This window comes from Podarcis melisellensis (assembly GCF_964234715.1).
Source record: "Podarcis melisellensis genome assembly, chromosome: 3".
Classification (NCBI taxonomy): Eukaryota; Metazoa; Chordata; class Lepidosauria; order Squamata; family Lacertidae; genus Podarcis; species Podarcis melisellensis.
This window is the reverse complement of record NC_138530.1, coordinates 56,038,291-56,063,900: the sequence shown is the minus strand read 5'-3', so window position 1 is coordinate 56,063,900 and position 25,610 is coordinate 56,038,291. Positions and strand designations below refer to the sequence as shown.

Here is a 25,610-nt window from a genome sequence, read left to right as displayed (position 1 = left end):
GAGATTAGAAGAATGAGAAATTTAGTTCTTTTCAGAGGGGCATACAAACCATGGTTCTATATAGCCCAGAACTTGTTCCAGTGTATGAACTGAAAGCGCATTAGGCCCCCACCTTGCTTGAAGTTAAACAATGCTTACAAGGGTATTAATAAACTACCAATCCGTAAAAATAAATATATATAAAGGCAGTCTACACCAAAATACAATCAAATCGGTACATCAAAATTGCGGGTGCCTGCCGGACATCAGTAGGAACAGTGTTCCAAAATGCAGATGCCACTGCACTGAAATGCAAGCGAAACAACTGCAAGGCGGCTGCAGGACAGTCAAGATGATGATTGCAGCAATCTGTTTGGTGTGTAAGGGTCTTTCAGGTGACCTGGTCCTAGGCCAGCTAGGCGGTTGTTGCTGTTGTTACTGGTTTTTTTTTGTAGCTTTTTTTTGTATCCTATGATTTTTGAGGAGACTGTTCAATTTAGTTGTGTAGCTTTTGATGATTTGTTTATTGTTTATGACTACTTTTGTTATGTTTGTTATATATATTTGTAAGCCACCTTGAGCATGGTTTTATCTTTGAAAAAGTGGCATACAAATAAAATGATTGATTGATTCACAGCCTTTAAGAAGCCCTTTGAAGTTTAAAAAAACTTTTACCGCACTCAGATCAGCTGTACTTAATTTGTTATTAATGAACTATCTTTTTTCTTTCTTCTTTGGCGATCACTTGTAGCTAAGGAAGATTGTCTTCCATGAATATAGTCTTAACAGTGAGTCCGTAAGTGACTGGAGGCCAATTCTAGATCTGCACATCCTTCCATAGTGGGGACATAGGTTTCTGGGTGGGAGTTGATCACGGTGAGGGTTGGCCAAACCTGCCTTCCTCTTAGCTTGTTTCTTCCTTTTGTTCTGAGTTTGTGCTTTTTCAAAGTTCATGACGCCTTTGGTAGAGGCTATTTTCCAATAGGAGTGCTTGCAGGCCAGTGATTCCCAGTTGTTGGTGTTTACATTTTATTTTTAAAGATTTGCCTTGAGAGTGTCTTTAGACCGCTTTTGCTGTTCACTGGCATTACACTTACCATTCTTATTGGGAATGGCATTACACTTACCATTCTTATTGGGAATAGAGTAGTTGCTTTGGAAAATGACAATCAGGCATCTGAACAACATGACCAGTTGGTCATGTAATGAACTTGTGGTATATGTCTGTAAAATGTACAGCATTAAGACTAGACTGGGAAAGCAGATAATGATTCTAAATCAGAGATACAGGAAAAGGAAGAGCAATTTTACTGGGTCATTCATTTTTTTGGGAATGATCTGCTACGCTAACTAGTTGCTGGTACTGTACAAATAAAACAAATGGTTCAGATTGGGCCAACCTAATGCTTGGAGATCTCTGTGTCTGATTTTAAAACAACAGGTTGAGTCTGGTACAAGTGGCTCTGTAGGAGGTTTTCTTCAAAGGTTTGTGATATTTCTAAGAACAAATAGAGTTAGCTGTGTGTGTGTGTGTGTGTGTGTGTGTGTGTCAGATTTTAGCATCCTATTTCTAAAAAAATAAAATACCAGCTGTTGGAAATAAGTTACCCGGTATTTTATTCCCTCCCCCCTTTGCTCTTTAATATTGTATCTGCCAGATATGTAACTCTTAACAATGCACAATAGCAACAGAATAGAAAAGGAGAGTGGGCTTTTCATTGAGATGCAGCAATATTTTGTCTGTGTGTTTACATATTTTGAGTATAATACAGTTAATATATAGTAACATTTTTCATTTTATATACAGTAGCATGTTACAAGAAACTTAACATGAAAAATAAATGTGAGCTTATATAGCATTCTTACAGTTCTTACAACATTCTAAGTTGCAGTCGCATTTGATCCATTTGATCTGTCTTAAAGGGGGAATAGTTTATCTGGGTTTAGGAAATCATGGTGTGTGAGTTGAAAATACTCAACATGCACATCTATGCAGATTTAGAAATGGATGCTAGGGTAATAGCATGTTGTTATTCCTGTCTATAGTCTGCTTTTGATGTCTGTAATTCCGTGAATTATTGTTGATCATCTTAAGTTGAAAGTCTAAGAGATCCGAGTATGATCAAAAGCTGATATGATAGAATACATATATAGGATTTGATGTACTAGTTACCTGGAGATCTAAACAGAGGTGGTACTGTATGTCTGTTGATGTACTTAAGGGTAACATGTCTCTTTGTACCAGGGCATTCTCTAAACAATAAAGCAGGCAAGAAGTTAAATCACTTCTTAATATGTTATTTGTCCATCTCAGACGGGAGAAATGAGGCTGTATTGTCATATTGTGATAGTTACAATCATTGTCTCCATGTCATTAAAAACAGTAATAACTTTTGCGTTTTGTATGCCATGTTTGAAAGAATAAGAAAACAAACAAGCATCACGAGTAGCAATGATAATTCCTAAAATATTGTCCATCCACTCCCCACTCCAGGGCACCAGAGTGCATATATTTTTCTTAAACAGAATGACATACCAGTGCGCTATCAGATGCCAATCAGATAAAGGTCAGCTATTGCACTCCCAAATAAGCCAGAACATGAAGGGAATAAGTCATTTGGACACATCTGTGACTTAAAAAGAAAGGAATGTGGTAGGAAAATGCCTAACATCAGCTATAATGCCTAATACATTATATATTTAATAAGTGTAAATTTGCATCAAACAGAATCAGGGACATTTGAGAGTTTTTTCACCACTGTTCCACCCCCCCCCCCTTTGTAAAAACAGGTAAAAGCAAAGGGACATGAAACCAAAAAGAGTTAGAGACTATCATAACGGCAGAACACACTCAATCTTTTTCATTTCAATGGGTTTGTGTTGGATAATATTAATAATAAGAACAATCTATGGCATTTTAAACTTTGTGGGGGTGTTTTTGTTTGTTATTATAGTATTGTATATCAGATGAGGTATAGAAATTTAATTAATGATCATGTAATTGATGACCATGATAATAAAGTTGTAATCCCTACAAGCCTCTAGGGAGAAAATGAGATGTTGCCCCAGCAGGCCTTGGGTGGATTGTAAATATTTAACCAAATGCATTAAAGTTCTGCAATGTGACTGGCAAAAAGCACATGGATATCAGCACCTCTGTCTTGATGAAGAAATATTTGATTATTTCTAAATATCTGTCTACATTTATTTCACAATTATTTGGGAAATGATATTTATGCAGATTGGCAATATCTTTCCTAATTATTTTATCATTACAAAATACTTTTATAAGCTTGTTTCAGCTGCAATGCTATGTCATGCACTTCTGTTGAGTACCCTTTTGCCTAGTTAACTGGCAAAGATCTGATTTATGAAGAGAATAAATCGCTAGATCACAAACACTTCCCTTTTATATGTCTTATATCCCAGTTTTATGTTGGCGTATAAAAGAACTTTATTTTGCCACTTTAGTATGATTCATATGATCAGTTTTCTCACAGTATGATAATATTTATGGAATAACTTCATACTGGGATAATCACAGAATCCAGATCGCAAGGATAGGTCTACAGTTCCTTTCTCATGCACCGGAAACCAGAATTCAGTTGCTCTTGCTGATGCCATGGTGGGCAGCAATGTTAGTTCGTTGTAGCAATAAAACCACCCACCACCAAAGAATCTCATGGATCAAGTTTCTAATGTTTACTGACACTGGATGATAATTGCTAAAATTCAAAATGCGTACATGAGTCAATGCAAATCATATATGCAAATATCTAATTTATGCATATAAGACATGAGGACCAAATGAGGTGTACAAAAAGATAAAACGCAAACATACTTCAAAGCATACAAAAGTTGCAATACTTGTCTAAACATGAATGCTTTTAGCAGGTGCCGAAGAGTGCAGTGAAGACGCCTGCTTAATCTCAAGAGGCAGGGAGTTCCAAAGTGCATGTGCTTCCACACTAAATGATCACGTTCTTCCAAATGCAGATATTTTTTCTGGTCCATTGGCTGTAATAAATTGAAGGGACGATTAGTTGAGAGACACAAGAGCCTGCCAGTTTGATTGGGGGAACAGGAGATGAGCTGTGGAAGTGGCTGCTTAACACTTTTTCTTTCTACTGTTCCTAGACTCCAATCACCCTCCTCTAGCTGCTGAAAATACCTTTCTCTTTTAAAGTGGTGACAATGTGTGCCTCCCGACACACAGTGATTCAGTCACATACCAGAATGTTAGGTTTGTGCATTTAAAGAGGATTAAGGCACTCTCTATCATCCTAGACCAACAAGTGCAATGAACCCCCCCCCCACCGCCCCATTTGGAAAGTGACGAGGAAATACAATGAAAATGTGAGACAACTAAAAGGAAGATCTGTCTAGATCAATCTTGCCCTAGATTACTTCAAAGTACATTATGCCAGCCTGCAGCCTGAGTATCTCAACCTCAGGGCCCAGCTGCAAACAAGATTCAAGGCTGGAGGCTATAGAGTCTCCAACAGAGGACTCAGACAAGTAGCCATGTTAGGTTCAGGGCTTGGAGCCTGCTGCTGAAGAACCACTGAGTCCACAGAGCATGAGGCTGACGATCAGGAACTCCCAGAAAAACCTCCCTTATAGCATCAAAGGCATGAGGCTCCCCAGCCACCTTCCCCTAAGAAATCAAAGGTCTCCCACAGTACGTCACCTGTCTAGCAGCCTTGGAAGTACACTAGGTGAGACATGACACCAGTCAAGCTTGCAAAAGTATATCATTTGCCTGATAATAAATGTTGGAAATGCAAGGAAACTGAGGGAACATTCTTTCATCTCTGGTGGACGTGCCCAAAGGTCAAGGCTTTCTGGGAAATGATCTATAATGAACTGAAAAAGGTATTTAAGTATACCTTCCTTAAGAAACCAGAGGCCTTCCTCTTGGGCATTGTCGGCCAGATGGTGCCAAAGAAGGATAGAACTTTTTTTTATGTATTCAACAACAGGAGCAAGAATACTTATCGCAAAGTACTCGAAGACACAAGATTTGCCCACTCTGGAAGAATGGCAGATGCAATTGATAGACTACATGGAATTGGCAGAAATGACTGGCAGAATCCGAGACACGGGAGAAGAGCAAATGGAAGAAGATTGGAAGAAATTTAAAGACTATCTGCAAAAACATTGTAAAATATTTGAATGTTGAAGCGATGCAGGATATAAAGATAATGTGGCATTAGTGACATAGTAGAAAGGAATATGTAAAAATGCTTTATGAGAAATAAGGTTATAGAAGAAGATCTAAAAAAAAGGTCAGGCATTGCTGAATATGATGGTGTAAAAAGGGAACACAGAAAAAGGAGATGTGAGGAAGTCAGGAAAGAAGGATATGAAAATAATGGAAACTGGATATATATGATTTTTTCTTTTCTTTTTTTATTCTCTTAGGTTTACTCTTTTTTTGTTTTTTATGTTGTTTGCTGTATTTTTCGGTTTTTGATTGATTGATTGTGATGGTGTTTTTGTTTTTCTTTTTCTTTTAGTCTTTTTTAATTTTGGCTTTGAATGTGAGGTTTGTTGTATTGTTTGAAAATCGCAATAAATATCTTTTTTTAAAAAAAGCAAGTACACTAGGTGAGAAACTATAAATGGAGGAGTACCCATCTTCAGGCCAGAAGACTTGCATTTTAAGAATCTGAAAATTATCGACAACAGAGTGGAGCCTGGAAGAAGTGGAGGTGGGAGACTTAAAAAACTTAGTCTGCACTCAACGTTTGCTGGGGTGAGTTGTTCACTCAGAGCAATCAAGGGTCCAACAATACCTGCCTTCTCTGTGGGATCTGGCATCAGACCACAACCTGACAGTGGGTAAGGATGGGCAATGGAAGACAGTGGTTGTGTCTTTGTGGGAAGGACCCATTTCAGTCTTTCCAATGCAACCAGAGGCATTAAGTTAACTCTTAGGTCTGCCCAGGTGCCCCTCTGCTTCCCAGCCATCTCCTACTTGGCTGGGAGGGGAGCAGAGATGCCAGGATGCTTTCTTCCACCACCATCACAATGGGCACAAAGAGGAGAATCCTGTGTACAGTGGTACCTTGGGTTACATACGCTCCAGGTTACATACGCTTCAGGTTACAGACTCTGCTAACCCAGAAATAGTGCTTCAGGTTAAGAACTTTGCTTCAGGATGAGAACAGAAATCGTGCTCCGGCAGCGCGGTGGCAAGAGGCCCCATTAGCTAAAGTGGTGTTTCAGGTTAACAGTTTCAGGTTAAGAATGGACCTCTGGAACGAATTAAGTACTTAACCCGAGGTACCACTGTAATCAGGAGCTCATGTTCTTGTCCGGCTTCCTGATTCGTGTGTTCTTTAAGACTGCCATGACACTTGGTATGTTCACCTTCCATTGCTCTCCTCTATCCGTTTAACTTTGGATTCTATACACATGTGAGTTGAATTGGTGTGAAATCTATGGGAGTGTCTGATTTGGTCAAGGTGTGGCCTGGTCAGTGTGACTAGGGCATAACATTTTAACACATAATTACTTCTCTGCTTGGTGATCCTGTTTTAGTTTCAGGTCTTGCCATGTGATGCTCATGTGTTTGATTTAAGACTGGCAATACCACAACTCTTGATGCAACACTGGCACATCTTTTCCTCTGAGATATGGCTTTCACTGGCTCTTCTTTTCTTTTGGTGCCAGCTTAAAACATGCCTATTTATTCTAACATTTGGAAATGGTTAGCTTGGGAATTTTATAGATGATTCTCTGTAGTTTTGTGATTGATGTTAACTGATTTTATCTGCTTTTATGTTTTGTTTAATAGATTTGTTGTTTTAAATAATTCTTTATTGCTTCACCCTGAGATCCCATGACAAAGGGTAGGTTATAAATATGTTAAATATTTATAATATAAATATACATATTTTAAATCATACTCACTTTTGCTGAATCCCACTCATAACGTTTGGGGTTTGCTAAGCAGACTTCAGAATCATCCTTCAAGAGTGGACCAGTTGATCTAGAACCGCAGAACTGGATTCATTTCTGCTTTCAATTCTAGACACCAAAATCTATGACAATTATCAAGGGTTTGGTGGAATACTGCTCTTTTGAGCCTGCTCAGGACAGTTGGTACTCTGCTCTTGTACTAAACTATAGAGCAGAGTGGTCCAACACATGGCCTGAAGGCCGCATGTGGCCCTTGAGGCCTTTTTTGGCAGCCCTCAGCAACATTTGACACCGACCGCCTCCCCAGCCCTTGTACTGCTCTCCCAAAGCCAAGTAATGAGGTGCTAGGCTTTTGAAGGCAGTGTGAGGGCTCTGAAAGGGTCCCAGAGTCCTCCTGCCTCCTTCCCAAAGCCTAGTTAGCACATTACCAGCTTTGGGAAGAAGATGGGAGGGCTCTAAGACCCTTTTCGTAGCCTTGTACCTCATTCCCAAAGCCCAGCACTTCACTTAGCTGGCTTTGGGAAGACAGCATGAGGGCTGCAAGAAAGTGTTAAATTTTAGCCTTGCTGTCCTGTGCGACAAGTCAGTGTACAGCCTGCTGGTTCCATGTCGAAGTACTCTTGTGGTCCACTTGGTATGAAAAGTTGGACTGCCCTGCTATAGGGTGTCCAACAGCTAGTACAGTTTCTATCCAATATATGCTCCTGATTTGATCATTGTGTCAAGTACTTGATTGTTGTAAAGTGAATAATCTCTAAATGTTGGAAATGTAAAGAAAATGAAGGTACATTTTTTCACCTTTGGTGGACGTGCCCATGGATTAAGGCTTTCTGGGAAATGATTTATAATGAAATGAAAAAGGTATTTAAATATACCTTCTTGAAGAAACCAGAGGCCTTTCTCCTGGGCATGGTCGGCCAAATGGTGCCAAAGAAGGATAGAACTTTCTTTATGCATGCTACAACAGCAGCAAGAATACTTATTGCAAAGTATTGGAAGACACAAGATTTACCCACTCTGGAAGAATGGCAGATGAAGGTGATGGACTATATGGGATTGGCAGAAATGACTGGCAGAATCCAAGACCAGGGAGAAGAGTCGGCGGAAGAAGAATGGAAGAAATTTAAAGACTATCTACAGAAATATTGTAAAATTAATGAATGTTAGAATGATGTTGGATAGAAATTAAGTGGTTTCCAGCTGTAATGCTTTAAGGGAATATGAGAAACAGGCTCAGAAACAGGTTAAAACTTAATGGCAAGGATTTGCTGAACTAACAATTTGAATTGGAATACAAAAAAGGGAGGTATGAGGAGGTCCGGGAAACATGTTAAAGGAAAATGAGAAATGGAAAACTTGCATGTTTCTTTTTTTTTAAATTATTTTTACTTTTGTATTTTTGTTTTTATTTTTTATTTTATTTTTACCTTGATTGTATTATTATTAAAAACCTTAATAAATATTCTATAAAAAAAGAAAAGAAAAGAAAAATAAAGTGAATAATCTCACTCTGATGTAGCCCAGCTTTTTTTTTGTTTCCAAAATATTTACCACAATATTCTCAGTGATTTTGGAAATATTTTCAACAACCCAACTAGGGTGTCTCATGATTAATACGTTAGTACTTCTGCTGAAGTTCACTTGTTGGACAGCAGCAGTGCTGTTATCACTCTTAAAAATTATATCTTCTCTTCACTCAGAGCTGATTACAGCAACAGTAGTCAATATTGTGCTCTCTATATGGTATTAGGCTACAACTCCCATCAACTCTGTCGGTAATGCTGGGTGGGGCTAATGGAGGTTGTAGTCAGACAACATCTGGAGAGCTCCATGTTGGGTATCTCAGTTCAGGTGTAGGTTGCTCAGTCAGATCTCTTACAGCTTAATAGTACTTTTATGTATATTTCTGTTTTGACTACAACTGGAATATATTACCTTGAGTTCTAGACAGAGATTAAATAGAGATATAGCAGATTAAATAAACAGTAGACAAGGAGATGAATTCTTTATAGGCATATCACGATGCTTTAAAAATAAAATGCAGGCTTTATATTGTGGGACTGATCCAGTGTTATGAAATAGGGATAGAGATACCTCTATTAAGTGCTTTTTCTGGGGGGACTCAGGGGTACACATACCCCTAAATATTTTGTGAATTATTGTACTTTTGTCCATTTACTGTATTTATTTCCCCCGATTTGAATTATTAAATGGTGATTTTTCTGGAGTCAAAATGAGAGTACCCCTAAACATTTTTAAAGAAAAAAAGCATGGCCTCTATGCATAATATAGCAGAAAGCAGTCTTTCCGTAGCAGGAAGACAGCAAGATGGACTGTATCAAGCAATTCTACGAAACTATAAAAGCTGGAATGAACACAAGAAATGTCAGGGACAGGACACAGCTAAGCCCTGAATAAGCTGGTTTCAGCTTTCAGTTCTGGAGTTGGGTAGAAATTTAAAGGGGAAGCTATAAATCAAACTCCTGGGATGTAGCCTATTTAGTCATTATTAGAATGAGCCACCATTGTGTATATTTGGCATGTAGCAATAGAAAGACATTAAAATTATGTATGTCGATAATCAAAATTTCATGTCAAGAAAGATGGATTCTCTGTATGAATTAATCATTTATGCTGCTTCAGTTAGTCACAGGGAGAGGCAGAGGGCTGTGGCTGCTGGTAATGAATAGGCTTTTTTCTAGCTTTAAAAAACTGATTAGATTTTATTCACACACTTTGCAGCCCATCTTGGCAACTTTAAGTGTCAGAAATTTTATTTTAAATATAAACAACATTATTCAGGGCTGACTTCTGTACCCAGTACAATCTTCTTGTGCTTGAGTGGTGATGCTGTGCAGAATACAAGCAACTCTCCCATCCGTAGAAACCATCCTTGGGCTCAGCATGCAAAAAGAGAGCAGGAAATAATAGTGGCATTCTAAGCCACATCAAAGGAGTATCCCCTCCCCACACCAGAATGCTGTGAAAATGACTGATTCAAGGATGCTAAACATCAATTGTCATCTAGGATGTGTGGCAAAACAGTAGCTGTTAGGATTAACCAGAGCAAACCTGAATTAGGAATTGAGACTGATCAGTTGATTAGCAATGGGGATTAGGGAATTAGTGGATTAGGGAAAAATACAAAGTGGATTAGAAAAAACATCGAGGATATCAGTGTAATCTGCAGTCTAATCCTAGGCTGAGAGTGCCTCAGATGAGGCAGATGAGGTACATCCTCTTGATTTAATTTAAATACTTTTATTATTTAATTTGGGGATTGAAAAAAACTTCAAACCTTAGAAGCACATGAAAAAAACTTTTTTTGAGGCAATTGTTCTTGCATGGTGGGGAATCTTGGGAGCCGTAGTTTGTTCAGTGTTGTTAGGAGACCTGTTTTCCCCCTCAGAGAGCATACAGGTTAACATTTACAGACATCCTTTCTCCTGCAGCCACCTGCACCCATCAAGAAGCTTCTCTGGATGGCAGGGGGCTCTCCTGAATAAGGTTTTGTTGTTTAGTCATTTAGTTGTGTCCGACTCTTCGTGACCCCATGGACCAGAGCACGCCAGGCACACCTGTCTTCCACTGCCTCCCGCAGTTTCCTCAAACTCATGCTGGTAGCTTTGAGAACACTATCCAACCATCTCGTCCTCTGTCGTCCCCTTCTCCTTGTGCCCTCCATCTTTGCCAACATCAGGGTCTTTTCCAGGGAGTCTTCTGTTCTCATGAGGTGGCCAAAGTATTGGAGCCTCAGCTTCAGGATCTGTCCTTCCAGTGAGCACTCAGGGCTGATTTTCTTAAGAATGGATAGGTTTGATCTTCTTGCAGTCCATGGGACTCTCAAGAGTCTCCTCCAGCACCATAGTTCAAAAGCATCAATTCTTCAGTAGGTTGGGGCATTGTGGACTGCTGCCAAAATCAGAATTGGATCCTAACATAAATTGAAATAAGGAAGTTCACAGAAAGTGGGTTTCTCCTCCCGTACAGCCCCCACCTGTGTTGTTCAGGAAGAGCCTTTAAGCAGCTGGAGAAGCTTGCAGAGGGAAGGAGGGGACAGGGTACTTTCTTTAAGTTTTTTATTTAAAGGCAGTTATAAACTGCTAAATATTTCGAAATCTTAGCAACTTGGAATTCAAGCCATTACTTTTAGAAATTGTATCTAAAGGAGTTTTTTTGTGTTTTACAGTATGGATTTATGGATAGCTTGTTCAGTTCTTGCTTGGCATAGAATCATAGAATCATAAGGGACAACACAGATCATCTAGCCCAACCCCCTGCAATGCAGGATTTCTTTTCCCAACGTGGGGCTTGAACCCATGGCCCTGGGATTAAGAGTCTCATGCTCTGCCAACTGAGCTATCCCAGAGCTGTAATAACTTATTTTTATAAATCTGCCCCACATGGTAAAATAATGACACCCCAATTTTTTTTTGAAAGAAAACATTGTACACTGAAGACAGCTATAAGTTAAGTACACTGAAATATAGATTTCTTATGAAAAGTAGTTTCCCATTAAGGTACTACAAGCTGACTGTGAAAGTTAAAGCAGAAATTTGTGAAGAAATTGCAAGCTGGTTTTTTTTTAAGTCCTCCTTTTCCTTGTGTATTTCTGGATGTAGACTATAAATATTAAAAATATGTTATTTATATATTAATAAATAACATTTATTTATATTATATTTATTACTATAATATGCATTTATATTATATGAGATTATTATTTTATTATTTTATTTTATTACTCCTGAATGACTTACATCTGTAGAGAGCCAGTGTGGTATAGTGGTTAAGAGCGGTAGTCTCGTAATCTGGGGAACCGGGTTTGCGTCTCTTCTCCTCCACATGCAGCTGCTGGGTGACCTTGGGCCAGTCACACTTCTCTGAAGTCTCTCAGCCCCACTCACCTCACAGAGTGTCTGTTGTGGGGGAGGAAGGGAAAGGAGATTGTTAGCCGCTTTGAGACTCCTTAAAGGGAGTGAAAGGCAGGATATCAAATCCAAACTACTACTACTATTCTTCTTCTTCTTCTTCTTCTTCTTCTTCTTCTTCTTCTTCTTCTACTACTACTACTACTACTACTACTACTAGTGTATTACTCAAGAGCTTTCACATAAGTAGTCCATGAGCGGGAAAGAAGCTATGGTGTTACAAATCTATTAGTATTAACATATATAAATGAAACCCATGAATTAAATAAAAGTATATGAAATGAATTGGGAGACTTGTCTAATGAATTCATAAAAGCCCTGGAGTCTAATACACATATTCCCTGGGGATAGTAGATTAAGTCAGATCCATTATTTATTTATTTCATAAAATTTATACACCACTTGATTGTAGAAAACCTCAAGATGGTTTACAATAAAATCAAGAAAAAATCACAACCATACTTTAAAACACACAGAAGTCAAAATACTAAAACAGATTAAAATTATCTCATGATGGGGTCACCAACCTGGTGCCCCCAAAGGCCTCTGAATAGAGGCACCAGACTCAGCTGTCTTGTTTTAAAGCAATTTCTGTTAAAGGAGCTAGCCTGACCACTCCTACCTGTCGCTTTTAGCCAACAAGCAAAGTCAGAGCTGTGGACACCAGGCAATAGTAATCCTTAGCATCTAAACAGGGCTGAATTTATAAAGGTGTAATTGGAGTGATTGCACCAGAGCCCATGCTAGGATATGCTGCAGACTCTGAGCTTTCATTTCAAAAAAACAAAACTCACCTTCTTATCTAAAAGCAGTACTGTGCAGACAACCTTTTAAGCTGGGATCACTAACCCAGAGCAGGTGGAGAGACAATAAAAATGCTTCCTCCAGCTGTGCAGCACAGACCACTTGGTGGAGTTGGAAGGGCCCACCCTCTTGCCACTCTGGTTGGCTGTATTAACTCCACCTCTCCTTTCCAGAGGGAAGGACTTCCCCAAGCAGTTGTGGGACAAATATGGAAAGAAAAGGGTAGGATAAGTCAACCTCTTTAGGTTTTTGGAGGGTGCATGGACTGAGGGAAAGGTTGAGACTGTTTCACCTCCTTTGCTTTGGCTTCCCATAGAAATACTTTTTGAGAAGGTGGGGGAGAGATTGTTCCCAAGTGGTTTTAATGTGAGACAGTGCAGAGACTTTATCATAATCAAAACATTTTCCCCAAGTGTTCCCAATTTTTTTGGGGGGGCACCCACTTTTGGGGGGCACCCATTTCAGAGACATTCGTATTATCATTACTTTTTCCTCCTGTCTGGCCCACAGCAGGGATTGTTCCCAACTTTTTTTAGGAGCACAGTGTGAAGGCAGAAACATTATTATTGTCTCATACATTCCCAATTTTGACCATAGTCACATTTATTTAGGTGAAAAATTAGGGTCCCCACAAAGGATTGCACACAGGACCCCTCAGAACATTAACCCACCACCAACAGTCTTATATAATCTTATCTGGAAGCCATGCAGCAGACAGTATTATAGCACATAACAATTCAAACATTTGCAGACGACTAAAAGTGTCTATGACTGCGCAATTAGACCACAGGGTTTAATCCATTTAATTTACATTTATTAACCCACCTCAGCATTTTTCATATAGAGAAGCTAATATTTTGTCTTGTTTTAAAATTCATTTTTCACCATATATCTCCTTTAAATTAGGTAAGCAACTTGTTAGTTTGTTTTCTGTCTCACAGGATCTGTTTGTGCCCAAGGGAAACTTAAACAGCTGTGTTCCAGGCAGAAATGGGAAGATCATGTGACAGATGGGAAGGGCTTAGGAACCAGTAGGAAACTAATCCCTTTCAGGGCCACTTCAGGCAAATATCATACTACTCAGCAGTAGGTGAGTGGAGGGTAATGACGGGCCAATAAACTATCTTCTGCTTCCAAGGGCTAGGTGAAAATGCATACAGCTTTAACTTACCTTTGCCAATGTTTTGAGCTTGTGGCCCCATTCTAATGAATAACTAGCAGCATGCATTTCCTGCCTACTCCTTAACTAATGCATTTTTAAGAAGCCCAACTTTTTTTGTTGTAGAGGGGGGAATTTCTACCTTCTCCACAATTTATAACATAGGAAAAGAAATTCATTTGGACCATCTTAGCATTTTCCTGGCAAATTAATAGCACTATATCCTGTCATATATCTCTCAGCCTTGATGGTAAGTTAAAAAACAAAACTATAAAGTGCAGAGAGAGAAGCGGAGAAAACAGGATTCACAGGCTCTTTGGGTATTTGATAGATTTCCCAACCTCTAGCATATGGTGGTGCTAGTACTTTATTTTTCAGCCAGCCAGTCAGCCAGCATGATTATTCATTTTACAGTTCTATCAGCCTCATAGTTACTGCCAGAAAGAGAATCTCATCATAGCTGAAAATACAAGCACACATGCAGCAGAAACCACTCAATGGGAAAGACATTTTAATGTCTCTTGCTCCAGCTTTTGTCTCAGAATGAGAAGATTGGCTGCAACTCAGATGATCCTGTCAAAGTAGGTGACTATCTTACTTTCTTGAATGTTTGTGGTATTGGCTTTTTTTTAAAGACGGCTATAAGTTAAGTACACACCTAGGAGTTATGTGTGTGATGTGGGATATAGTTACTCATTTTCCCGTAGCAGTGAATGCATTCAATGATTGCATTCCCACCCCCCTGAATAGTGGCTGAGGACGGTGTTGCTATCTGGAATCTGTGTCTCCGGCTGTGGAAAACTGACATCTGGAGCAGTAATTACTGGGGATGTAGGGGGGGAAAAATAAGTGCTTCCTTTTTCACAGAGCAGGAATAACAGTCTGTCTTCAGCACTCTGGGTGAAAAAATGTTTTTAGAACTCACTTGGTTGAAGTGTCATATTGTAAGGATACCTGCAGGGAACCACATGGATCTTTCCATTCAGTTATTTATGAATGAAGCCAGAAGCAATTATGCGACTTCGGGCTTCAAAGGCTGTTTTAACTTTGTGTGTGTGGCATGTGTATGTGTAAAGGTAACGTTAAGAACATCACCCTCTACGCAATTCTGCAGCAAGATGAACTTTCAGCTGCAAAGCAAATTAATTCACCTTTCAGTTTAGCTGGCATTAAATACAGCAGATGTTTTAGAGTGAAAAATGTACCATGTAAGCAGACCACTGTCTAGGCAGACAGGACAATTCAAGCTTCTTTCACCTGCAAGCTCTAAATTCAGGCTGAGCGTGATCAGTGCAGCGCTGTGGGATTGGCTCTTAGTTGCTTGGCTGCCAAAATTCAAATGACTCCCACAGCGAGAGCTTCAGGGTCTACAGGTCAAGTTGGGAGTGAAGTTCTTTGTGCAATATCACTTGGAAGAACGGTGTGTTCTCAACTGTACAGAAAGCATTGAAATGTCGGAGTGGATGCCCTATCCCCACTCCCCAATTTATCTTAATTCGTGAAAGAATTATGTCTAATATTAAATATAAAAGAGAATGTGTAGGCATATACGCATGGGGCACATGTAAAATACTAACAGTGTAATTCTAACTATCCCCTGTCAGAAATCCTATTGCAGTCAGTAGGGCACAGATAAGTGGAGTGCAGGGGTCGGGAGAGAATTAAAGCCAAAAATTAATTCAGTCAATTCATATCATAACACAAGCAGAGTTCACAACAGAGGAAAAACAGTCACAAACAAAAGGGGAAGAGAGGTTGCTTCTTTACATGCTTTTTGGAGGTAGGATTGAGGTGGCAGTCCTGTGCCCTTACCGGGGAGCAATGCCCATAGAATTCAGTAGGACTTCCTTCTGACTTACTGTGGTTAGGAATGTGCTGCAAGACAGGCAACAAAGAGAAGGCGAGGGTTTAAGCAAATGGATCAGTACTACCTGTATTTTAAAATCCCCCTTTGTAAGTTTGTGGGGGGAAATACAGAACTGATATTTCTGTTTACCTAATGGAGCATTTTATCCCTCTTTTGTATCCTTTTCTCAAATGGCACCAGGTGAGTTCTCTCATCTTGAGTTAACTTGGCCACCTATATCATTCCGCAAAGCGGCAAAGGTGATTTCCCCATGATGTTTGGTAGGCAAACTGTAAACCTGTGGGCTCAGCATCTTCTTAGAACGCAGAGGAAAAGGTAGTGGTCAACTTGGACAGGACGCTTCCTGAAAACCTTTGGTCACACTTTTAAGACTAACAAGTAACAGAATAATTACACTCACTCTGTATTAAGACTTATGCATTAGCTTTTTGATAAATGGGGGTGGGGGGAGACATTTTTTCAACAACATAGCAATTCCTATTTTTCAACATCTCCATGAAATGGATTATGTATCCTTGCTGCAGCCTTACACCAGGTGACACCACTTGTCTACTTAATCCAGTGTTGTCTACTCCAGCAGGAGTTTCCCATGGTCTCAGATATTTCCCATCATCTGATTCTTTTAACTGAATATGCCGGAAACTGAACCTGGGATCATCTGCATGCAAAACAAGTGGTCTGCCAGTACCACTGAGATATGGGCCCTCCCCACCAAGGAACTTTGCTTTAACATTGTATACTTGCACTGCTAGATGGCTCTAATTTGAGAATTTAGATGTGTTGCTTCAGCACTTGGGATCCCTGTGGTCCAAATGTACCCAGTACAACAGCTTACATTGATTTTCCCTCCAAGCTACACACCTAACTGGGGCTTATGTGAAAGCAGCACAAGCTTGTGCAGCCAACATGACTGGGTGTGTGTGTGTGTGTGTGTGTGGTTCTTCTCTTTTTCCTGGTTGGTTACTAGACCTGCCAAGGCTTCATTACCCTGTTACTGGTGTTCTGTGTTGAATTAATTGCATTTTGTTTTAATTGGCTGTAGTAATACAGTTACCACTACTAATTCTCATTTGCTATTACTCCATGGTGTGGGTGCACCTCTGCTAGCTACTCTTAAAGTGGTGCCAATCTGCCACATATATACATTATTTCTTGCCAAAGAAATAAAACAAGACAAATGCCTAAATGAGGCATAACAAAAGTAGGAATCCATTCTACTATCCTGTCAGGAAATATGCAGATACCACCTAGCCAGGAATACCATTTTATGTAACATAGGTTGCAATCCTATACCCACTTAGCTGGGACAAACCTCACTGGACACAATCTGAATAGACATGCATATGACCTATCTAATTGAAATGGGATTCTGTTTTAGCCACGCCAAGTTTATTTTCCTCTCACTGATCTTTGAATTGAATATCCATACAAGTTACATACATTCATACATTTCAGGCCATCTCTGCATTCTGAGTTTTTGCTTCATCCCCAACCAGCCCATGACCTGGAGACGCAGCTGTGCAGCTTTTATTGAGAAGCTGCCTACATGTCCAGCAGAACTGCATGGAGCTGTACTCCTTTAGATTGCTGGCGGTAGATCATGTGTTTAAATGCTTCCTGGATTTCATTTCTTGCACAAAGAAATCTAGTTTGTGGGGACTAAGACTGTAGCACCATTTCTTCTATCTAAAGGACATTTTTTAAATGACTCCTATTAAAAACACAGGTGGTGCTGTGGCACAGAGCCTAGGACTTGCCGATCAGAAGGTTGGCGGTTCGAATCCCCATGACGGGGTGCGCTCCCGTTGCTCGGTCTCTGCTTCTGCCAACCTAGCAGTTCGAAAGCACGCCTAAGTGCAAGTAGATAAATAGGTACTTCTCCGGCGGGAAGGTAAACAGCGTTTCCGTGCGCTGCTCTGGTTCGCCAGAAGAGGCTTAGTCATGCTGGCCACATGACCCGGAAGCTGTACGCCGGCTCCCTTGGCCAATAAAGCAAGATGAGTGCCGCAACCCCAGAGTTGGTCACAACTGGACCTAATGGTCAGGGGTCCCTTTACCTTATTAAAAACATACTTTACCTCAGTATAGTCTGAAGTGATGTAGTTCCACAAAAAACACATGAGCTTACCTGTAGTTTGAAGGTTAGCAAATTTCTCTCAGTCTGATTTAGAAACAGTGCCTTTAAACATGCCTTTAAACTTTTCAGATCTGAATTGGTATTTCAGGCTTTCCCAAATAGTATTCTGGACATATGATTCAGAGATGACTTCACACCGTGAACTGAGCCCTCTGATGACCTTGAACTATTAATCCTCTCCACTCTTCCTACTGAATGCAGCTTTGTGCTCCTTATTTAAAGCAAGAGGTCGTGGCCACAAGACCCAACCCATAGCAGGAAGGCTGCTTTTGTTGCAGAAGTTCTCTGCAGCATCCATGTGCATATCACATGTGTTCATTGGAGCTAGTAAAGTCTGGTATTTTGGGGGTATATTACCGTATTTTTCTGTGTATAAGATGCCCCCATGTATAAGGCGACCCTTATTTTTTAAAGCCCAAAATTAAGAAATTAAGTTGTTTAGCTTTGGCGGGGTGGGGTGGGGTGGGGGAGGTCACTTCCACCAATCGCTCACTCGCCTGCCCGCCACTGCTGATCGCTTGGCACAGCCGATTGCACACCTCGCCGCAGCCGCCAATTGTCTGCCCACTCACCGCCATCAACAGCCCACCCACTTGCCGCAGCCAGCAATCGCCCGCCCATCACCTGCCCGCCTCACCACAGCCACCAATCACCCGCCCAATCGCTGCTGCCATACTTTAATTGTTTTCCTCATTTTTGCAATTTGTGTCAACATTTTATAAATCACAAGTTTATTTAGGTTCTAATGAGGCATTTCTCCTAAAGTCTTGAAAACAAAGAATACCAAATAGTGAAGAGATGCCTTGGTACTGATGGTAGAGCATGGCTTGCATTCAACTCACCTTGTATGCCAGTGGAAGCCAGCACAAAGGCTCTTTCTAACACAATGGATCTTTCCTCCCAGGCACCCCCATGTCTCCCATTCCACTCCGGAGGGTCAGGCGAATCTACAAAACCCAGTTGGAGGAGAGGGGAGATTTGGCAAACAGAAATGCTTGTGATGATGGAGTGATCAGAAGACTGTTTCATTTAATTTCTCCCCATACTATTAACAAGTTAACCATATTGTTACACAGTATAAACAGATGTACTGGGTTGTAGGAACTAATGGAGGTTAGGAAGCTACACTCGATTTATAGCTCTCCTATCAGACTGAGATGAGAAGGCAGTCCAGGTGATGTAGAGTTTCTCATAAGAAAAGGGCATGTTTGTTTAGGAATGTTTGAACAATTGGCGCAACTATCAATACAGTTTGGAGAAGGCATGGAAACCTAATCCCTAGTATTGGTGAACAGACTATTGTGGGTGTCTATAGTTGCAGATGCTGTGGACTTTGACTTAGGGTCAGAATGGGTCCTTAACTTTGTGTCTTGCCTCTCAGTGTAAGAAAACAAACCAAGGTATTTGTCACTGCATAAATTTGAGAATGTTAAAAGCATGAAAGAGAGGCTAATGCCACGAGCCCCACAGTATTGTTAGGATCAGGCTTAGGCTGGCAGACTGATGCAGGAGATGAAGAAGAAACAGAAGAGGGGGCTGAATGGGGGGGACCTACTTTGAAAGGGGGGATCTCCGCTTTCAACCCTGATGCCAGGTGGTTAGGAAACCCTGATGCCAGGTGGTTTTTGCAACAGTGGAGGCTGAAGAGGGCTTTGATCAGCTGAGGGGGTACGTCTGAACAGGAGGTGGTAGTGATTGAACAGGAGTCTGAACAGGAGGGCGCGGGTCTTGGCACATAGTACCAGGCACTGTCTTTGCAGATGGGAGCAGACCCGCCAGCTCTGACAGAGCACATGTTTGTAAGCTTAGCATTCCTGTGAGGCAAGAGTCTAATGAGCAAGCATGCTGTGCCTCATCCCCAAAAGCTGGTGGGAAGGGTGGGGAAGCTGTTGGGTCATCTTTGTCACTTCCGTACAGTTCTGTATTTCTTGTCTTGCTCTTGAAGTCCTGAAGTGACTCCAGCGTACAGTGTCTGCTGTTGAGCCTGTACCATCTTCCTTATTTACAAGTAAGAGCCTGTGTGTGTGTGTGTGTGTGTGTGTGTGTGTGTGTGTGTGTTGGGTGGGAGCCCGGATAGGCCTGCTGTATCTTTGTGGTTTGCCCTTTGCTGATGTGGTGTTGCTGTTGCTTCTGAATTTGTGGGAAGCCCATTACACTGTCAGCATTGCCAATTCTCCTGTTTAATGCAAAAGAAATTTGGGTGCATTTTCTCTTGCTGCTGCTCATATTGGGCACAGTTCTGATTCAGTGCCACGGAAATATGGAGTTGTTGGCATCTGTTTCTCACTCAAGAGACAATGGAGTGTGGCTCCAGTGGTGAAGTCAAACCATTAAATATTCACAGCGCCTGCTGTGGGGGGAAGCTTTCTTAACTGTGCCCGTTAACTGAAATCTGACATGAGCAAAGACCTCCCTGGTCCAGTTTAAACTACAGCAGATGATCAGGGCAAATTGGTGGGCTTGGAGAGATGAGCAAGAGCACAGGTTTCAGTGAGGAAGATGCTAGGCTTCACAAGCTGCTCAAGAAACATGACTTCCCACACTCAGCGCCTGCTCCAAACAGCTGTGAGCCTGTCTTGCATGCTAAGGGCAAAATCATCCCCATAGTAAATGGTTTTCCCAGGTCATAAAAAGGACTTAACAACCACTAATGTATAAATATAAGCCACAATTCTGATGTTGGCTACGTGTGGAATTAAAGCAGTGGTAGGGGAACCCTTTTTGGAGCAGGGGCCACATTCCATTCTAGGCAGTCTCCTAGAAGTCACATGCCAGTGGTGGGCAGGGCCAGAGGTACAAGGAGGTGGAGCAACAAAGTCAGATAAAATACCTGCATAATAAGCTAGTTTTACACACCCTCCTCTATACCCCTCTAGGCAAGCAAGTTCAACATTCCAGCCAGGCAACACTCAAGCAAGTTGTAAAGCAGGAACAGTGAGAGTTGTGGGCTGGAGAGAGGGGATGTGGCTGAGGAGGGGTGTGTGACTTGAGGACAGTCCTGAAGACCAGACAGAGAACATGGAAGGTCACAGGTTCTCTACCACTGGACAGAACATTTATTGATTAGTAAATGTTCTGAATTCCTTTTCCTGACTCAAAACCACCAGTATTGAAGGTTTTCTTGGTAATAAATTAAACGTGTACACTTTTAGTCTGTAGTTACAAGCATTCAGTGAAATGGCATAACAGAAACTGAGAGAACTTTATGGAAAAGGATACAGAAAAGTTAATTATAATATAAATCATATATAGAAACCTCATTTGGCAAATAACATTCCATTTTATATTTTCTTAATCTGGCAGGAGAGGGAAGCTCTGTTTTCTTAATAAGGGCAAATCTCAAAGATTTTCAAGCCAGCAATGAGCAAATCATTCTTGGCAAATATATTCTTGGGTGGTGTATACAATGGATGAACCCTGATCCTCAGGACACTGAGATTCAGTATGTCTCCTCCAAAAGGAGAAATCTGTGATTTAAGCCCTGGAAAGTTCAGACCCAGTTGGAATATACATCTTCTTTAGCTGAGTCAACACAGAGGTAGTAAAGAGTTCAAGAGCTTCTTAAAATGCAATTGCAGATGATAAAAATACAGACTTCATCTGCAAACTATAAATGGAAGAGTTTGGGACATTTTAATGAAGATCTCCTTTTATCCCACCAGATATATCAAAATCTACTACTGTGAGCAACTTACTCATAGGAAGATTCACCATAAATCTTTGAGAGAGAATTTTCAGTCAAGGTTTGGGGAGTAAGACATAAGGAAGATAAGGATGAAAAAGACCCATAACTCAGTGGCAGAGCATGTGATCTGAATGCAAGTGAGCACTAATTTGTCTCCTAAAGGTCATCTAAGGGACCTTGAGATCCAGGAAAGTTATTTTCCCACCACACTCCCAGTACTGGACTGTAGATGGATTGCTGGTTTGGCTCCAGATAAGGCATGTACTCGTATTTTAAACCAGTAGTCTCTTAATAACAACCTAGACAGGAGGAACTCTTATTAGAGATATATACCACCAATGAAGGTACTAGTGCAGCTGGTTCAGGTACAGCCTAATTTCTCTCTTCAGCAATGTACCTTTCATATTTAGATGGTTGGATTCAATCCTAAAGCTATACTGAGATGTTTATTAATAACCCTCTGCCATGTGAGATGAATCCATAATGAAGGAAAATGTGATTTAAGTGACTTTACACCATCGCATTCCTTTCTGGAAGCAAGGACAAACTATTCCAAAATATTCTTATGATGTGCTTTGCAGATGTGGAATTTTGTGGTTACAAAGAGCATTAAGAAATTATTTGTGAATTAGCACTCTAACTAGTCTTCTAAAAAGACAGGCCTCGTGGGCTTATCCAGGAGTAGATGTGCTAGTGGTTGAAGGACTCTGCCCAGACTCTTGGAAAAGACTTGTTTCTGATCAGCAGATCTTATGCAGCCCTTCATCAGGAACAGACCCACACATTGCACAAAACACCACTGAGGAATATCCCTTTAATAAAATACTTAGTTTCCTACAGTGAAACCCAGTGTTGGAACACTAATAAGCATTGGGTTTTGTGCAAACAGAACTAGCAGTTCCCAGAACTATATCCTTATGGGGCAGATGATGCAGAACAGAAACAATTTTACACCATCTAAGCTACAACATAATGAGGCTAGAGTCATTGAATTGAAACTGAATAAGTGCCTTTGACTTCAGTCAGTGTTCATCAGTTTCTTCACCCTAACTGATTCAGGGCTGAAGACCTAATTCAGTTTTGACTGGTACTGGTAACACAAAAGCCTGAAGGGTACAATTTTAAAAGAAAAAAATCAATGTTGCATGGTAAATAGAATCAGATGGACCAACAACTATGAAATTACACAGTTCATTTCCAGGTAAATGGTGGATTGCTTTTCCAACTTAATATTTAGTTCTTTTTATTGGGCATTTGAAACATGCCACAGAGTGCGTGCAGAGTAGACCACACAGATGGAAACACTGAAGAGACGCAAAAATATATTTGCATGGTTTAATAACAAAACTCCTCTAGCATACATCTTACATAGTGTTTATAATCATCACCCATCCATTCACCAGGGAGGCAGAGTAAGGTACATACAGCACATTATATACCATTCACAATTGCTGACACAGCTAATTACAGCAACTTATCAGCTCCCATTGCTTGGTCCCTTCTCCTGCCAACCTAGCAGCTCGAAAGTGCAAGTAGATAAATAGGTACCGCTCTGGCGGGAAGGTAAACGGCATTTCCGTTGTTGGTTGTTTTGCAGATTAGTTGTGCTGCAGAAGGCGTGCTGGGGAGACCACACATTACAAGGAATGCAGAAGTAACTTTTGCTAGGTTTTAATAACAAAAACAAAAACTCATTTTACATTAATTATAATATATCAATAACCACCAATGACCTAACCACCAACCCATCCAACAGGGTACTGAGAGAGCTAGGTGCTGCTCTTTATATACTATACCCAACAGCTTATATACTATACCACAACTTAACAGCACCTACTATACTTCTTCACAGCTGTAAAACTAGGTCACATTATTTGCTCTGGCCCTTAAAGAAATACACATCTTGTGGAACAATAATGAACCTTCAAATTTAAAGACACCATTCAATATCCGTGTGCTGCTCTGGTTTGCCAGAAGCCGCTTAGTCATGTTGGCCACATGACCTGGAAGCTGTACGCTGGCTCCCTCGGCCAATAAAGCGAGATGAGCACCACAACCCCAGAGTAGTGTGGGACTGGACCTAATGGTCAGGGGTCCCTTTACCTTTATCAGCTAATTACAGTGACTTATCAGCACCTGCTACACAGCTGTAAAAACTAGGTCAGGATATGCCTCCTGGCTTTTAAAGTGGTACACACAATAATGAACAATAACAATAATGAACCCTAACATTTAAACAAACTATTCAACACTTTTTTGTCCATTGCCTTATCAAAGGTCTTAAGCAACTGGAAACTTTCTTTTATACCCAGTATATTATCATACTATTGTTCCTAGATAACATTGACTGATTCATTTTAACATTGACTAACTCATCTTATTCTTTGCAACTGTCTTCGTTTTTGTGATTTGTAGATTGTGAGTTGACTATTAGTCACCTCTTAATCAGACTTCTGGGGCTCCTTTTACTCTTATTCCATAGGTCAACTCACTTGTTGTTTTTGTGTTTATTGTTTTTGAACTTCATCCAGCATGTCAATATCTTTCTGGCAGTGTTGAGCTTGAGCCTGGAATGTCATGTGAAAGTACAAAGGCAACAACCAGTTCATTTATTACCTTGTTTGCCTCTTTCCCTTGGCCAACTCTTCCCTTCCTTTCACTAGAGATGCTGTTGCTGCCACAAACCATCCCAGTCCATATCCCTAAAACTACATATTTGAAAAGCAGACAACCAAGAAAATGTGTCTCTTCCCAAATAGACCTGTGAGATCACTACAGTCATCAGATGATGCTTTGCTGACAGTGTTATGATCTGCAGAAATCCATCCAGCAAGAGCATGGTAGCATGCACTTTGTGGAATGAACTTCCCTGTGCAATGTGACAGGCACGCATGGTGCCTTGTTTCAATAACCTATCTTTTTGCACAGGCATTCTCAGATCATTGATGCCAACTTTTAACTGACCTCCAAGGTCTCATGTGGATATTCTAGAGTGATGGAGTTCTAGAGTATGGGGAACATCACTGAAAAGGAATTCTCTTTTGGTATTGCACCATGACCTCCCCCCAGAGTCAACACACACGATAATAAAATACATCAGAATGATTTTTGCAAATGTAACTGATATTGGAGGGAGAATGCACCAATTTTTTAAAAAAGAAAGATGCAGATGATGACGACCACACATGGTCTTGAACTTACTATTGGAGAAATTAAATCAAGAGAGAAATTATTCCATATCATTTCCGTTTCAGCTGTTGCCCAGTATAATGTGTGTGAAGCACTGAATTTTTAAAAAAGCACTATATGAATGCTAAAAACTATTATGATCATAAAGAGGTGTAGTTCTAGGTACCCTTTTTTGATCCTTACCACAAAATCATGATTCCATCCCAGTGATGATTTCATAATAAATACGCAGGTAATTGGTTCTGCCTACATGATTGCAAACTTTTAAAAAGCAACACTGTAACCAACATAAAAGCTGCTTCCATGGTGTTCTGTCATACTTAAAACACCATTGAACTAAGCCTATGTGATACTGATGATAGTACATCGTATTCATATAGCCCTTCATTTATTATTTTTATTTATAATACAGAGAGTGCTTAAAGCACATTATGGGAAGTGCTTCCCATAATCTCAGCAATTGCTTGCAACCCTGTTGCACAGCAGGCCACTACTATCTCCATAATGCAAATGGATGGTGGCTAAGGCTTTGAGGCAGTCACCTACCTATGGCTATCTAGTAAGTTGACAGGGGACGTGTCTTAGCAAGCCTCCTTGGTAGACGGGTGTTTCACGTACAAATGTTCTAGTCTTGTGGATTTTTGGAAATGGCACGTCATAAAATGGTGTGTTTTTTTACTGAATATATGATCAAAATGTACACATGTAATACTGCAATAGCTCAGAATATGCACTTATAACATGGCGATGTAGAAAATATGAGATACACACATATACAGACACACGTTTCTTCAGTTTTGGTTAATTAGTTAATAATTCTAACCATGACCAAACTAGCATACATATAACATAAACTCAACAAGCAAACGAAGAGGAGGCGATAGTATGGAGTTTTGGAGGAAATACATGCTCAGCACTCTAGTCTGATCTTG

General features: G+C 40.4%; 1 protein-coding gene across 3 annotated transcripts in view; it reads left to right on the top strand.

Moving 5' to 3' along the window:
• ESR1 (estrogen receptor 1) overlaps positions 1-25,610 on the top strand; it is a 195,081-nt gene that overhangs the window by 4,313 nt on the left and 165,158 nt on the right. The window contains exon 2 of one of the 3 annotated variants that reach the window (XM_081905166.1): positions 14,224-14,381. The exons of 1 other annotated variant lie outside the window; for it this stretch is intronic. The gene's annotated coding sequence lies outside the window, so the exon portion shown is untranslated. Of the gene's footprint in view, positions 1-13,691; positions 14,382-25,610 lie in introns of those variants that run through there. One more of the 3 variants, XM_081905167.1, reaches the window with a different exon arrangement.